General features: G+C 45.6%; 1 protein-coding gene across 1 annotated transcript in view; it reads left to right on the top strand.

Moving 5' to 3' along the window:
• Nucleotides 1–4,327: 4,327 nt before the first annotated feature.
• ABCA7 (ATP binding cassette subfamily A member 7) overlaps nt 4,328–17,291 on the top strand; it is a 62,366-nt gene continuing 49,402 nt past the window's right edge. The window contains exon 1 of the mRNA XM_036741936.1: nt 4,328–4,390. The gene's annotated coding sequence lies outside the window, so the exon portion shown is untranslated. The remainder of the gene's footprint in view (nt 4,391–17,291) is intronic.

The raw sequence follows: 17,291 nt of genomic DNA, 5'->3' as shown, positions 1-17,291 counted from the left end.
TCCAAACAAAAAAAAATGTAAAGCCAGGACAGGACTGTCCAAAAAGTATATTTCTCTGGGTATATCTCTGTCCAAAAAAGTGTACGGCTCACTCTGGACCCTGGGCCTGTCACCTCTGTTCGGAGGTGGGCAGCCTGCTTGAGAGTATCCTTGAACTGCGGCTGGTCATCGACAGGATCAGAGCCCTCAGTATTTCCAAGTTGTTTGTTGTTAATAATTAATATTAATAGTAATAGCTAATACGTACATAGTGCCTCTGATGTGCCCAGCTGGGCACTTTACAATGATTATCTCATTTGCTCCTGGCAACAACTCTGGAAGGCAGGTGCTATTTAGCCCCATTTGAAAAGGCTTATCGCTTAATGGGGATGGGGTTATTATATGCACAAATGACTGGTAAAAGGCAGAATATGACTGGAAAAATTCGAACCAAAAGAAAGATCTAAACAAAATGCTGGGACAAATCTAAGGAGCAAGGGGAAGGGAGGAAGCATCTACATCACACCTGCTGTGTGCCAAGAGGTTTGTAAATACCTCATCTGATCCTCACAACAGCTCTTTGAGGTAGGTGCCCTTACTATCCTTATTTGTGTTGTGTGTTGTTTGTTGTTTCAGTCATGTCTGGCTCTCCGTGAGTGACCCCATTTGGGGTTTTCTTGGCAAAGATACTGGAGTGGTTTGCCATTTCCTTCTCCAGCTCATTTTACAGTTGAGGAAACTGAGGCAAACAGGGTGAAGCGACTTGCCCAGAGGCATGTGGCTAGTAAGTGTCTGAGGCCAGGTTTGATTTCAGGTATTCCTGATGCCAGGAGCATTTGGTTGGGAGTCAGGGTGAGGGACAGACACCAGGGAAAGCTGCGTGGAGGTGATGGCATTTGAGACAGGCCTCGAAGGGAAGGCTCTTAATCTGAGGGGTACGTTGCAGGCTGGGATTATAGTATAAGTGAAGGCTCAAAGATGAGAGATGGCAAGAAGAGAATAAGGTGTGGGTGCAATGGTCCAGTTTGGGGGAAATATAAAAGTCAGGAAAGTGTGAGATAAAACTGCAAAGAGTAGGTGAGTCTAGGCTGTGGAGGGACTCAGTGCCAGGCCTGAGTCCGCATTGTGCCCTGTAGGCAAAAGGAAGCTAAGGAAGGCTTTTGAGGGTAGGGAGGGACAGGGCAGGTCTGTGCCTTGAGAGTCTTCCAGGCCTCTGTAAAGTATGGATGGGAGGGGCAGAGACTTGACCCAGGGAGATCATTTGAGAAAAGACTGCTCAGGTCAGAGGTGATAAAGGCCCAAGGAGGGTGGTGACCATGGGAGGGGAGAGGCGGGGACCAAATTGAGAGAGATGTCAGAGGGAAGATCACTGGACTTGCCAACTGGCTGGAAATGAAAGTATGACTCAGTTTTAAACCCAGATGACTGGGAGGATGGTGATGCAATCAAGAGAGGCAGAGAAATTAGGGGGAGGGGCAAGGGATTTTTGGATCTGTTTTTGTTGAGATGAAGGAGCCAGAATGTCATCTGGCTTGGGAAGCAGGCTTGGAGGTCAGAGAGGAACCTGGGGCTGGTAAAATAGGGCTGAGAACCACCCATCTGCAAAAGAGTGAAGGCTCACAGGTTCTAGAGCGGGGTGGGACCTTAGGGGACATCTGGTCTAACCTACCTGTGCCTTTTTTGGGGCGGGGTGGGCAGCTAGATGGCTCAGTGGATTACCAGGAAGACCCATCTTCCTGGGTTCAAATCTGGCCTCAGCCACTTACCAGCTGTGTGACCCTGGGTGAGCTATTTAACCCTGCTTGCCTCAGTTTCCTCATCTGTAAAATGAGCTAGAAAAGGAAATGGTAAATCATGATAGTATTTTTGCCAAGAAAACCCCAAAATGGGGTCACAAGGAATCAGATACAACTGAACAGCAGCAACGTTTGGCCTATTGACTATCGATTGACCAATTACAAGGGAGGAAAGGAGCCCAGGGGACTGAAGTGCTTTATCCAAGATCTTACAGACAGACCTGATATTTGAACCCAGGTCCTTGGACCCAAAAGTCAATGTTTGTTTGTTGCTGTTTTTTTCCAGCCACAACACAGTAGTCTCCCAGACGGGATAGAGGATGCTGGGTGAGATCTTCACAGGGTATGGTGTAGAAAGGACATGAAACAGGGCCAGGGATAGGGCCCTGGGTGGGGGGGAGGGGGAACACACCTGAGGGCTGGGAGGAGGAACAGGAGACAGGTAGAAGGAGAACCAGGACCAAGACATGGGATGTAAACTCAGAGAAGTGAGAGTATCCAGAAAGAGGATGGAGAGAGGAGATGGGAAATGGGACGATGAATGAATGGTGTGTTACCTGCTGCTGATGAGAGGTTGTGGGGGGGGGTGGCGAGGCCACTGGGGCCATAGCTGAGGTTGTTGGAGAGATAGATTGGTGGCAGGGACTTTCAAGAGTGAGGAAGTGGCATCCAGTGAGGAGAGATCGTTCTTTCCAGAGGTTTAGTTGTAAAGAAAATAGAGAGAAAGTAACAGCTCTGGAGCAGGCAGTGGGTTCAAAGGAAAATGTTTTTAGGAAGGGGAAACTTGAGCAAATACCTATGGCCAGGTAGAAACAAGAAGGAGAGCGGGGGAAATCAGAACTGGGAGGGACTCTAGGAAACAGGATGCAAGACAGCAAGGGACCTTAAGAACATGAAACATGGACTATCAAAACTAGAACAGACCTTAGGAGGTAGAACGTTAGAAGTAGGAGGGACCTAGAACATAGGATGTCCGAGCTGGAATGAGCTTTGAACAGGTAAAGAGTGCTGAACGTTTAGTCCAGAAGTTCTGAGTTCAAATTCCATCTTAATCTAGTGGCCTTGTGACCCTGGGTAAGTCACTTAACGTCTTTTGCTCTGTAAAATTGGAAACAATGATAGCACCCACCTGCTAGGGCGGTTGAGAATTAGATGAGATGATAACTGTAAAGCACGTAGCACAGTGCCTGGCACACAGTAACGGCTGTACGAACATTAGCTGTCATCATCATCATCACCATCCTCACTGTCGGCCTCAGTTTCCTCGTCTGTAAAATGGAGACAGTAATACCACCTGCTTCCCGGGGTCGCCGATGGGATCCAATGTGATAGTATTTATAAAGCGATCTGCAAACCTTAAAGCCATCTCATCTGTAAGTATAGACTATAACTATAGGATGCCGGAGGCCGGGAGGAACTCGAGCAGGATGTCTGGGCTAGGAGGGAGCTTGGCATCTAGAATGCCAGGGCAGGACCGTCACTGACAATTTTTGCACCAGGGGCGAGCTGCAGGAGGGAGCCGGGGTTTACCGGGGGTACTGCCTGGAGGAAAGACGCTTACCGCTTACCCCGGTGACCCACGGGAGGTTATTGAATGCTGACGCACCCCCGACTGTCGGGAAAGAGGAAGGGAGGGATGGGGATCGGACCGGAGGGAGGAGCCGGACCTCCGAAGGCGCCCCCTCTGCCTCTCTAGGGGCCGTTTGGGCAGCAGGGGAGGAAGCATGCCCTGGGGTGGTGAAGGTCGCACGCGCTAAATTTCCCATCAAGGGCGAAGTTCCAATGGTCTCTCCCTAGTTAGAGCGCGTGTTCCATCTGGGAGTTGGGAAGGAAGAACCTCTGGGAGTGCCTCGTGCATTCCCTTCATTTTACAGACGAAGAAACTGAGGCCCAGAAAGAGAAAGGCCCTCGCCCTAAGTCGCACCGGGGCCAGAGCTTAGCCAGGGGGTGTTCTGGGATGCCAGTTTCCGGCTTCCAGGCGCTGGGCTTGCCCCACCTTCACCCACCCCCGGGGGCAGAAGTGGGGACCCGGGAGGGCCACGGTCTTGGGGACTGGACCAGCCCGCACTCAGGGAAACTGACCGGGGTCAGTTCCCGGAGCCGGGAGTTTGCAAGACAATACAACACGCTAGAGTCTAGAGCTGGGAAATGGGCGCCACCCTGGGCGGTCCGGGAAAAGGAGGATGCAGACCTGGCTCTGCAAAACACTCTGGGGAAATCGCGCCGCTCCAGCCCGGCATCCGCCCAGCCCCGGAGGCGCCCGTGACGCGCTGGAGGCCGCCGGAGCCAGGGAGGCCAGCGGAGGGAGCACGCTGTGCCTTCAAGGCGCACCTGCAGTCGCACGGCGCCGCCCGAGAACAGCCTCCTGGCCGCTCCCTGCGCATCCCCCCTCTCCTCCGCTTCCCGGAGCTCCGAGCGATGCCGCTGATTGGCGGGCCTGGCAGCCAATGACGGCGTGAGGGGGGCGGTGCCAAGGCGATGTTGGGGGACCCGGGCCCGCACGCCGGGTACTGGACGCACAAGTCCTTCTCCCCGCAGCCGGCCTGGAGAGGGCGGGGTCCGGGCGGGGGGCGCCCTTAAAGGAGCCCCGCCACTCTACCTGACTCGGGGAGCAGGTAATCCTGGGCTGCGAGCGGGAGTCCTCCCACCCACCCGGGGAAGGGGCTTGGGGGCGGAGCCGGGAGCGGTCCGGCGCTGCTTAAAGGGCCCCGCCCTACAGATACCGGCCTGGGAAAAATGGGGCTAGACCCCCGGGGGGGCTTTAGGGGACTAGAAGGATGGGTGGTGCGGGGTGAAGGCTAGGGAACAGATTGGGGACCGAACTACCCCCAAGAGATTGGAGCAAAGAACATAGAACACAGCGTAAGACTGGAGTGGGGGAACCTTAGAACTTAAAATGTCGGAGTCTTGGAGGGACCAGAGAACCCAGAAAGTCAGAGCCAGGGGGCCCTTAGAATAGAGAAGTTTGAGCACGGGGGAGGGGCTTAGAACCCAGGATGTCAGTAGTAGTTCAGAACCGGGAGGGACCTTAAAACGCTGGAGACGCTATAGTTCACTTACCCTGTTTTCGGCTGGATGTATAGATCTGGGACTCATCTGCAGAGAGATGATAAATTAAGCCCATGGGGGTGGATGAGGTCACCAGGCGATCAAGGGTTTAGACAAGAAGAGAACCCAGTGCAGAGCCTCGAAGAGCACTCACAGTCAGTGAGACCCAGTTGATAATGCAGCAAAGGAGGTCGAGAAGAAGCAGACAGATAGGAGGCCCAGGAGAGAGCAACATCATGAAAACCCAGAGAGGAGGGCGTCCAGGAGGAGAAGGTGACCCTCAGTGTCAAATGTTCTAGAAAGGTCAAGAAAGGTAAGAAATGGGAAGTGGCCATTCGATTTGGCAATTAAGAGAGAAGTGGTAACTTTGGAGGGAGCAGGTTCAGGTTAGCGATGAGTTGACTGCAAGGGGTTGGGGAGGGATTGAGAAGAAAATAAGTAAGTCGGCAGAACCTGAGTTCAAACTTGGCCTCATACATTTACTAGTTCTGTGACCCTGGGCAAGAGAGAGAGAGAGAGAGAGAGAGAGAGAGAGAGAGAGAGAGAGAGAGAGAGAGAGAGAGAGAGGAGAGAGAGAGGAGAAGAAGAAGAAGAAGGAGGAGGAGGAGGAAGAAGAAGGAAGAAGAAAGTAGAGATGGTGAGGGTAGGCAGCTTTTGCAAGAATTTTGGCTGAGAAAGAGAGGAGATAGTGAATGATCAGTTGCGGGCATGGTGAGAGGGAGTGGGTTTTTGAAGGATGGGGAAGACTTGGGCATGTTTGTAGATCACCAGGAAAGGTAAAAAGGCTAGGGACTGAAAATTAGACACAGAGAGGGTATGATAATGGAAAAGGCCTGGGGCCCTAGTTGGGGTTGGCATGTGGGTAGGCCTTGGCAAGAGGCCATCTCTTAATCAGAAATTGGAGGAGAGGAGACGGAGGGGGATGATGTCAGGGAGATTGAGGAGAAGAGAGAGCTCTATATATAATTTTTTTTCAGTGAAGAATGAGACAAAATCCTCTAATGAGAGATTGAGAGGAGGAGTCCCGTGGGAGATTTGAGGAGAAAAGAGGTTTGTAACATCCCCTGTGGTGAATGGGCCAGAAAATAGAGAAGCGTGAAAGGATTGTCTGGAGGCTTCGTTGAGAATAAATTACAAATTTCTAATGGAACCATTCCACACAGTTGTGAAATTCGTTCCATGGCAATAGCTAGTCAAGCCTTTACAAGTATTATGTCACAACGCCACTGGGAGGCATGTGCTATTATTACCCTCATTTTACAGAGGAGAAAATGAGGCAGGCAGAAGGTTAAGTGGCTTGCCCATGGTCACGAAGCTAGTGTCTGGGAAGAAATTTGAGCTGGGGCCTTCTTGACTCCAGCCCCGTCACTCTAACCATTGGACCCCAAGATGCCATTAGCGTGTGAGTTGGAGCTGAGGAAGTAGATGGTGGGAATAGGCCAAGTTTGGGGTCTGGCAAGATGTGACTGTTGAAAGGACAGCCAGGGGGGATACAGATTCAAGAATATTAAAAAATGGCGTAGAGTTGAATCGGTCCACCAAGGGCTCGAGTTTAGGGTAGGGAGGATAGAGAGTGTAGAGATATGAGCGATAGCTAGGAAAAGCCCTGAGGGAAGGAGGGAATTTTAAAGACAAAGGAAGAAGTAAGGCATAGGGAAAGATGGAATGAGAGTATGATCAGGTAAAGAATGGGGGAGTAGTTTTAGGTTGGGGGCCTGTGAGTAATTGGGTTTCCCTTGAAATTTAATTGAATACAACCAACACTAATGGACCCTGCAATCTGCCTCGCCCTGTGTTGTGAAGAAACAGGAGACCTGGTCCACTCCTTTTGGGATGCTCATGGTCTGGGCAGGGGTGGATATGGGGACACTGACACGGTATCCCCAAGGTCTTAGTTTTAAGCTATTAAAGCTGTACTTAACCTGTAGGGACACTAAGACCTTTTCTGTACCTGTATGTTGGTACTACGGGGTGACAGGCAGAGGAAGGGACAGACCCAGGGCTGAGGGGTGTCAGAGGAGGGAGAGATTCCTTCTGTTTGGGGGAGGATCAGGGAAACCTTCCTGGAGGAGGTGACATGGGACCTGGACTTTGATGGGCGAGTAGGATCATAGATTTAGAGTTTCAGGGTACCTTAGAAGCTGTCGATTATAGGAGTATGGATTTAGAGTTAGGAAGGCCCTTAGAGGTCATCGAATCCAAGCCTCTTATTTTCTGGTTGAAGAACTGTCATTTAGTTGTTTTTAAGGCATGACCAACTCTTCCTGACCCTATCTGGGGTTTTCTTGGCAGAGACACTAGAGCAGTTTGTCATTTCCTTCTCCAGCTCATTTTACAGATGAGGAAACTGAGGCAAGCAGGGTGAAGTGACTTGCCCAAGGTCACATGGCTAGTAAGTGGCTGAGGCTGGGTTTGAACTTAGGAAGATGAGTCTTCCTGACTTCAGGCACTGTATCTGCTGTGCCACCTAACTGCCCCTATGAGGAACGGAGGCATAGCAAGTTTAAATGACATGTGCAAGGTCACAGATCTAGTAGATGTCTCAAGCAGGATTTGAATTTGGGTCATCCTGACTCTCTCTGCTGCATCCTGCTACCTCTGTAGCAGATTAGAGAGATGATAGAGAAAACTTCCTTAAAAGGGGGAATGGGCTGTGCCCACCAGGCGTCATCAAGCGGATGTCCCCTTGCCAGCGGTGTTGTTCTTGTGTGTTGAGACCATCTGGCTGCTGAGTTCCCTGCCAACTCTGAGGAGATCCTGTGTCAATCAGCCAGCATTCATTAAGTCCTACTATGTGCCAGACACTGGACTAAGTGACCTGGCACCCTCTTCTCATGCCTGCCCCTGCCAGCACCAGTTCCTGACTTCTGTCCCTTGCAGGGCTGTCTCCAGGGCCCCAAGGCATAGACAGGTTCCCTACCTTTTGCAGCTCTCTGTCATGCTTCCCTGTCCTCACTCCTCTTCCTCTCCACCCCACCCCAAGCACAGGTACAGCAATGCCCTGAGCACAGCAGGGTGTGTCTGGCATTTAGCCCTGTTCAAATATCCCCTCCCCAAGTTGCCCTGGCAGCAGTGGAGGACTGGGTCAGACACCCTCTGTTTCCCACAGGGACAACCTCCTCCCCAGGAACCAACTGAAGGTGAGTCTTCCCCATGGTGACTTCAGGGTGGCATTGTCTCTCAGACCCAACTTAAGGGACCTGAATAGGGCAAGCTCTGGGCCTATAGAGGAAGGGAAGTCATAGAGCTGAGAGGGATTCTGGACTGCAGAACCCAGACTGCAGAACCTGCTGGAAAGGACCTGAGAAAATTCAGAGCTTAGGTCAGTTAGAACTGACAGCGGTGCCATCAGTTCTGGATCTATGATCCTGTGAATAGAGAAGATCAGATGTCAAAAGTAGAAAGAACCTTAGGACATTGAGCATGGAATGTCAGTACCGTCCAAAACCTGAAGGGATTCAGAGGACAGAGAAATTGTTTCTGGCTGGAGTTCAGGTAGAATCAAAAAAGACTTCTCAGAGAAGGTGATGTTTGAGTTAGACCCCGAAGGACCAATTAGTTAATTGATAGGCATGTGTTAATTCACTATTTTGTGCTAGGCACTAGGTGCAGGGGATAGGAAGACAAAAATGAAAAGTGATGCTTGTTAGGGGAGGTGGGTGGCAGGATAAGGAATTGAACAAGTGAATGAAAAAGCATTTATGAAGCACCTACCCAATGCTGAGTGTTAGGGTTACAAATACAAGAGCAAAGGTAGTCCATGACCTCAAAGAGCTTACATTCTAATGGGGGAGACAACAGATATAGGGGAATGGAGACATTTTGGTGAATGGGACTATAGAGGAGCAAATTGACACATCCTATCCAGGAACAATGCCAGAGTTGATTTTATGATGATTCTTGGTTCCAGAAGGGAGTTGCAGAGGGAGGTGGGGGTAGGGAGGACAAGGTACAATAAGGATTGTCCAGGTTGTGATGGAGGTTGAAGGAGAGTGAAGTGAAGCGTAGCTTTCCTGAAATAGTGATCTCAGAAAGTCAGTCACCAATAAGAACAGATGTTGGAGGTGAGGAAGAGAGAGGGGGCTCTTGGGTAGAAGTAAATAATATTGGTAAAGCTACAACAGTGAAAGCAATCCAAGGAAAGTGCCCTGAAGATGTTGCTTCAACCATTGGACTTTCCAGAATTGACTTTAGACAGGGAAAGTTTGAAGTTACATTTTTTTTTTAACTTAAGATGTAGAGAGAATTGGGTCAATATGGAAGAACTGCTATGCTGAATTCTATCATATTCTTTATGGATCCAGTGTAATGGGAATTTTTATTTTTTGTTTCCTTTTATTAATTTTTATTATTTGGAACCCAGGACTATTCCTTCGGCAACTTTTAGTTAATTGAAAGCCTGTACTCTGTTAATATTAACCTTAGCTGACCAAACCTTACCTGACTCATGGAATAATAATGTTAAGGGAAGGTCAGGACTATTTCTTTTAGTTGAGAGGTTTTTGAGGTAGCTGAAACCTGTCCCCTGGGATGTAAAACTTTACTTGGGGCCTTAAACATTTCTTAGATAAAAAGCCAGAGGAAGATTCTCAGCTTTTTTCAACATATAAATCCCTTTCTCTTTTAGCCCATTTGTGAATCCTCTAAATGTAGTTCAATCTGTAACCTGACTTGGTTTACGTATAGAGTCTGTTTAATTAGGTTTGTATCCTTAAATGATAGATGAGATTATGACTTTTCTTGACCAAGTTTGCTCAACTTTTAGAACATTGGAGGAAGCATGGGATTGTGAATCTGTCTTTTCTTTGACTTTTTTGGCCTAAGAGAAATGTACGAGATAGCAGTATGTAAAAGAATTATTTCTCTGTCACTCTGACATAATTTTATCTGTAAGAGGCCTTGTTAGAATACTCATTGGGGTTCAGATTTACATTATTTGTCTCAAATCTGAACTTATGCTTAAGTATAATAAAACCTAGGTTTTATTATATATATATTATATATGTAATATGTATATAATATATAATTTCTGTGTTGTGGTAGATTTATTTTGGCAGCACTTGCCTCTCACAAGAACTCAAAGAGGAGATATTTTGTTCATAGCTCCAACAAAGATGAGAGAAAGAGTAGAAGGTACTAAAGAGACAGTGACTGTAATTCTAAGCCATCCCAGGATATCAGAAAAGCCCACATTCCTGTTGGCGGATAAACAAGATAAAGCATTTTAACCGAAGCAAATATAATTGGAAGCCTTATCTCTAGAAGAACTTGTCAGTGAGTTTACTGGCCTCTCTGTTGTATAAAACCTTGTTCAGCGTTCTTGGGCTACGGGGAAAATATTGACAACTCCATAAAAAGAGGCTTTTTAGAGATCAGTGAGAAAGACAATGGCCTCACATGCCCCTAAGTCTTTATAGCAGAACTTTTTGTTGTAGCAAAGAACTGGAAACAAAGTGGCTGGTCATTGATTGGGGAATGGATAAATGAGTTGTAGGAAATGAACGGGAGGGAATGTTACTGGTTTGGAACAAGTGATGAGTAGAGAGAAGCATGAGAAAACTTATAAGAACTGATTCAGGGTGAAGTAAGCAGAACCAGGGAAACAAAATACACAGTGATTACAATAATGTAAATGGAAGATTGGAGGAAGCTAGGTGGTGCAGTGGATAGAGCATTGTGCCTGCAGTGAGGAAGACCTGAGTTCAAATCCAGCCTTAGGTGCTTACTAGCAGTATGACCCTAGGCAACTCACCTACTGCCTGTCTCAGTTTCCTCAACTGTAAAAAGGAGATAATAATAGCACCTACTTTCCATAGTTGGTGGGAGAATCAAAAGCAAAAACATTTGTAAAGTACTTATCATAGTACCTGTTCCCTTTCCTTACTGGATGTGTGATCCTGGAGAAGCTGCTAAACCTGTACCAGTCTCACTTTCTTCATCTGTAAAATGAGAAGGATTAGATTCAATGCCTTCCAAGAACCTTTCAGCTTTAAGTCTCTGATCCTATGCACGTAAATGATTGAATAAAATAAATAATAAAATGATTGAAATGGAATTCAATAAAAAAATTTTTATTTCTTTTTTAAAAATTTTTTGCAGGGAGATAGGCAGGGCAATTGGAGTTAAGCGACTTGCCCAAGGTCACACAGCTAGTAAGTGTGTCAAGTGTCTGAGGCCAGGTTTGTCAATAAAATTTTAATGACTTATCAGCCTCAAAGCATAAATGCAGAGAAGTTGCACCCTTCTTCACAGAGGTGGGGGACTGTAGGTGTGGAATGCTGCAGACGTGAGGCTTTTTTGGTTAATTTTGCTGAATGTCTCTCCTCTTCTTGTTGTCTGTTAAAACTGGATGGTTCTCTGGGAGGAGAGGGACCGGAGCACATTGGGAAATGTGGGTGATAGTGTGTTGGTAAACAAAATGGCCTTTGTTTTCTTTGAGTAATTCAGTGTATTTCATTGAGCCTTACCAGGTGCTACGCCCCAGGCCCAAACCCCTATTAGGTGTGGAACCTATGTGGGTGTGGATTGGTGACTGGGGTGGGGCCCAAGGTGGGGCTGGCTAAAGGGAGGTGCTAACTCCAGAGCCATGCCTGTCTTGAGTCTTACTAAGTGCTAAGCCCCAGGCTCTAATCCCTATTAGGTGTTAACCTAACCTATGTGGATGTGAACCTCCCAGGGTCCTAAGGGGAGGGGCTAACTCAAGAACCAATCATAGCAGCCTAAGTTCTGGTCATTAAGATGACGATTGATGATGTCTGAAGCCCTATAAGAAGAGAGGACAGGGCCATTTGTGCAGGGCTCTCTCTTGTGGTGGTGCTGAGGGGGAGACTCTGGGCAGCTGTAACTAGGAGCCCTCCAGCTTGTAACCCGGATGCTGAGACTTTGTTAAACTCTGGTAACTATGTATTGGGATTTGAATCAGACAAGGTCTGTCTGTTGATGTTTGTACTTTGTTTGTTTTTGTTCTGAAGTTCAGTGTGCTGGCTTTTTTCCCTGAACTAAGTGAATGATATTTGTATGCTGAATTAAAGTAAGCTTGTCAAACCCCTTCACATAGCTTTCCTTAGTTAAGCAGATCAAAAGAACCTGTGCTTTTGTGGTGTGCTTGTTGTTGGGGTTGTGTTGGTCTTACACCCCCACAACAGCTGGTAGCCAGATTGTTGAAACAGGAAGACAAAAAGATCAATACTGTTTAATTTTTTAGTAGAAAGGGGCTTTTGTTGGCTGATGCACATCACTGTAAAAGACATCTAGGAATCCAAAAAAGCCCAAGGAGCTCATGAAGAACGAAAGAAATGAGAAAGCTCTGAGTAAATAAGAAAGCTCATAGAAAAAAAAGGGGGTAAAAGGGGAGAGAGAGCATGCTGAATTGGCCCAAAATAGTTGATGTTACTGAAATCAATTCAGAGTCAGTTATTATCACCCTCTTTCAGCCAGCAAATGAAGTAATTCTGGAAAATGTGAAAAAGAAAAAAAAAGGAGGCAGAGAATGGAGAAAAATTGGGACCACATTCCTCTGAAACTTAGCCCAGAACAGGAATAAATGGAGACCCAGAGCCATCAGCCACAGTACCCAAAAAAATCAATGAGGCTGGATTAAATGGTGGAATAAACCCAGCAGTTGGAGAAGGAAAGTGAAACTGAATGGCAATCCCCAGAATGTCATGGCTCAGATCACCATAAAAAGAAAACAAAAAAACGAGTTAAAAAAGTAGATACCAGGTTTGTTGTTGTCCATTCATTTCAGTCGTGTCCAGCTCTTCATGACCCCTTTGGGGGTTTTCTGGGGTGATTTACCATTTCCTTCTCCAACTCATTTTACAGATGAGGAAACTGAGGCAGACAGGGTTAAGTGACCTGCCCAGGGTTACTCAGCTAGGAAGTGTCACGGTGTCAAGCTGTGGATGTTTATTGTCCAAAGACAAGCCCAGCAGGAAGTATGAGGAGGATCATTAACCACTGAGAGATGAATTTTTAGCCACTACAACTTGTACTCTGCGTCAGCTGTGGGTTCACCGCTATCAAAGAAACCACTAATGGAGGAGGTGGAGTTGGTGTCAGAGTCTTAGAATTAGAGTTCTCTAATAACTGGTTCTACCTGATGTCTCAGAAGCTAGGTGGTGCCATAGCGCACAGAACATTGGGCTTAGAACCAAGAAGACCCATCTTCCTGAGTTCAAATCCAGCCTCAGATACTTAATAGCTGCGTGACCCTGGGCTAGTCACTTAACCCTGTTTGCCTCAGTTTCTTCATCTGTAAAATGAGCTGGAGAAGGAAATGGCAAACCACTCCAGTATCTTTGCCAAGAAAACCAAGAAGACCAAACGGGGTCATGAAGAGTCAGACACAACTGAAATGACTAAACAACAGCAACAATAGATGCCAATCCATTTGGTACATATACATATATATGAAGCATTTTTCTATTTTTTTATTTTATTTTTCATATGTATGAAGTATTGATGTTATTTCGTTATCTATGATGCCTTTCAGCATCATCCTATTTCTCTCTTTTAATTATATCTACTTTTATTATTACCATGACTGAGACCTCTGCTTTTTAAAATTCATCTGAAGTATAAATTGTGTCAGCCCCTCATGTAAACTTGTGACTCTTTGTTTCAAGTGTCCTTCTTGTAAAAAGCATATTATCAAATTCTGCTTTCTAATACATTCTGCTACCTTCTTCTGTTTTATGGGTGAATTCATTCCATTCACATCCACTGTAATAATGGTTACTTGTATATTTCCCTCTATAATATTCCCTTATAATTTAGCTCCTCTTTGCCCTCATCTTCACAAAGAAGGTGGTTAAAAAAAAAGAAATGTGATCAACACTCGAAATTTATAATTGAAGTGATATGAACACACTTCTCTGCCTTTACTCTTTTAACGTGGTGCAGATTTCGATCATTGGTTCTTAGGCTTTCTTGCTTTTTTATCTCATTTTTATTATTCATCATCCAAAGTGAAAGTTTGTTTTGCTTGTGACTGCTCTTCCTTTGATGCTACTCCCCCTTTTAAGCCCCTCTCCTCTTTCCTTGGCCCCACCTGTTTATTTCTAAGTTTAATAAATTTCTATACGTAACTTGTTGTGTGTTTATTCCACCCTTCTTTTCCTGGTTCAGATAAAAGTAAACTTCTGGAGATCCTCTTTTGCCTCTATCTCAAGGAGGATTAAATTGATTCTGTATTATTTTTATTGATCTATTTACAATTAATTGATTTTGTCTTATAATTGCCGAAGTCATGGTGTTTTGTTTCTGAACTTCATGCAGAAATTCAGCTGGCCTGTAACAGGTTAAATTTAGAAATCCAATTCTCTTGTTAATCACTGTTCTATTCTTTCCTCAAAGAAATCTGTTATCCTTGGGGGATGTGGGTGGACACTGAGGAGTTTAGTCTAGTATTTTTACACCACCAGGCTATCCTTCAAGGATGTCCAGTTTAGTATCAAAGAAGTCTGGCCCAATATCTTTTGACTTTGCAGATGGAGTCAAACAATTAACTTTACTAAGTCACAGGAGGGAAAGAAGGGGCTGTTGCTAGCCCCTTATTTCCAACTTTCAACCCATCATACTATCCCTTGCACCTCATCTAAGTAACCAGTCATGTTGTCCAGGACACCATGATGTTATCCACCCTGCTCTGTTCTTTGTTCTAACCCTGTAAAAATGAGTTAGGTCTTCATCTCAGGGTCTTTGGAGTAAAACTGAGGTAGAGCCATTGACCCATTCTTATTAACAGATTTGTGCCCTGTTAATAAATGTTATCTTTCTTGGAGAGAATGTGCCTCAGACTATCTTCGTTGAATTTTACTTTCAACACTTCCTACATGTTTGTATACTATCTTCATATACCCCACTTATGCAAAAATAATCACTTCCTTATTTCTTCTCTAGTGTATCCCTTTCTCCCCGTCCTTCCTCTCTTAAAACCTACAATATGGAGCAAATCAACCCTAGGCTCTAACTTTGTCTATTTTACTCTCTCTGTGACCCTAAAAACAGTGGGATTCTGAAAATATACTTTTTTCTTCTCCTCCCCACTAAAAGCCTCTTCTAACCATTTCAATGTATTCATCTTTCTAGGTTTCTCTTTTTGCCTGTGTTTTCATTTCAAAGATTCTTCCTAACTTTGATTGTTTTTCATCAGTAATGCTTCAAAGTTCTTTGTTCTGTTAAAGGTTCATTTTTTTTTTACCTTGTAGGATTATACTAAGTTTTGTGGGACAAATTAGTCTTGGTTGTAAGCCTTTTTCTTTTGCCCTTTGGAATATTATGTGCCAATATTTTTTCTCCTTTATGATTGTTGTATGATGTCTTGTGTTATCCTCACTGTGATTTCTTTCTACTTGAACTGTTCCTTTCTAACTGCATACAGTATTTTTTCTTTGTCTTGGAACCTGCAGGTTTTGGCTATGATATTTCTGGATATTTTCATCTTGAAGTTACTTTCAGAAGGTGATCAGTGGATTATTTCTACTTTCACTTTGTTCTCTGGTTGTAATAAATGTAGAGAATTTTCTTTAATGATTTCTTGAAATATGTCTCGATTTTTTATTTGATCATGGTTTTCAGGAAATCTACTCAGTCTAAAATTATCTCTCCTTGACCTGATTTCCAGGTCAGTTGTTGTTGATAGTAGACACTTCACTTTTTCTTATGTGTAGTTTTTCATTTTTTTTTTTACTTCATCCTAATATTTTTTGTTGTCTTTTGGAATCCTTGAGTCTTGGTTGCTCCATTCCAGTTTTAGTGACTCTGCTACTTGGGTAAGATTCTCTGCCTTCGATAGAAGTTATGTATTCCCCTTCCTTTTTTTCCCTTTCAGGAGTGCTAATTTCACTTATAATTTAATTTTTTATCTCTTACTGCATTTTTTCCAACCATTCTTGACTTTCTTCTGGCCAAGCTATTATTTTCTCTGAGACTCTCTTTTCTTTTTTCCCTCATGGGTTTCTCTTAACCCATCATTTTTCTTCAACATATTTAGCATTTTTTTTTCTATTTGCTCATTTCTCTATCTGAGATGAATGGGGTGGGTAGACCTTGTTTGGTCCTGTTCCCTCAGTGGTCTGGATGCTGCTGCTGCTGCTGCTAAAGTTTTGAATCAGTTAGCTAGAACTTGGTTCTGCTGTCTACCAGTATTCCTGGCTCCTGGCTCTTTCTCCTGGTAACCTAACTCAATGCAGGTTTTTGCCTCAGCCCTTCTATAAAGATCCTTGCATAAACCCCAACCTGTAGTGCCCTCGTGTGGCGCTGACAAGCCCCAACCAGACGTCACAGATTGTGAGGGCCTTCTGCAAGGTTTCTGGTTTGAGGGACATCTGGCTGCTATTTCAGTCGTGTCCTTTTTAGTGGTTGCAGGAGAAGCTCTGATTTCAGGCCTCTTGTTGGGTCGTCGGTACCAGGGATTCTTCCTAGGCTCTGGAGCAAGCTGCCCGGCTATTTTGCTGTACTTGTCTCTTTTTGTGACAGGAATAGGTTGGCGCCTTTTGCCTTTGTCCTCTCTCTCTGTCTCCTTGCATAAAACCAGGTTCCAGGTCTCTTGGAAGGCCACTGGCCTACATGGACTTTCTGGTCCTGTCTCCCTGTGCAGTGAGCTATGAGATCTGGCTCAGTCTCTTGCTGCTTCAGTACTCCAGGGCCAAGATCTCACTGGCGTTAGGCCCCAGTGGGTACTGGCTTCCTCCTCCTGTCTGCTCAGAACTCCGAAGGCTTCTGGCAACTGTCCTGTGCAGGCCTGGACTGGAGAGAGACCTCTAACGCTCTTTCTTTTATTTATCAGTATTCTTCTTGGTGTATTTTTAGAATTTTGCTGGAGTTTTTGTGGGAGAGTATGTTCCCTTAGGACAGATTTCCCACCCCTGCCTTAGGATGCTTCACATTGCCTTCTTCACGGGAAGACTTCTGGGCTCTGGCTAGGCAGCCGAGGAAGTCTTGGATGGAGGAATTGTTTGTTCAGTCATGTCTGACTCTTCATGACACCGTTTGGGGTTTACTTGGCAAAGATACTCATCAAAATTATAGAGAGGGCATGATCTGCTTTATCTGAAGGAGTTCCTCATTGACGAAATTCTAGATCCTTCATATCTGGTCTGTTCTGAGCTCTGGCAGGACAAGATGCCCATCATTTATAATTTTTTTCGTACTTCCTGTGGATAAGCTTGTATATGGAATTTTCGGCTCCTCACTTCTCCCAGGCTGATGGAAGGAGGGCTGACCCAGGGCCTGGCTCCTTCTTTGAGCTGGGACTGGGGTAGACTTGGGGAGGGGGCCTAGGGATCTTCTCCCACTCCTTAGCTGCTGTGTCGCTCTGACCGCTCCGTCCCTCTCACTCCTGTCAGACCCCTCACTTTTGTGACCCCTAGCCCTAGTCCATTGACCCCTGGCACTCTCCCAGTCCATTGGTCTGCTGCTTCTCTGACCTCTATCCTTTGACTTCCCTGTCTCGATTAATCTGAC

Source organism: Trichosurus vulpecula, chromosome 1 (genome assembly GCF_011100635.1).
Source record: "Trichosurus vulpecula isolate mTriVul1 chromosome 1, mTriVul1.pri, whole genome shotgun sequence".
Classification (NCBI taxonomy): Eukaryota; Metazoa; Chordata; class Mammalia; order Diprotodontia; family Phalangeridae; genus Trichosurus; species Trichosurus vulpecula.
Note: the sequence above shows the minus strand (reverse complement) of the source record. Positions and strands in the feature narration are given on the sequence as shown.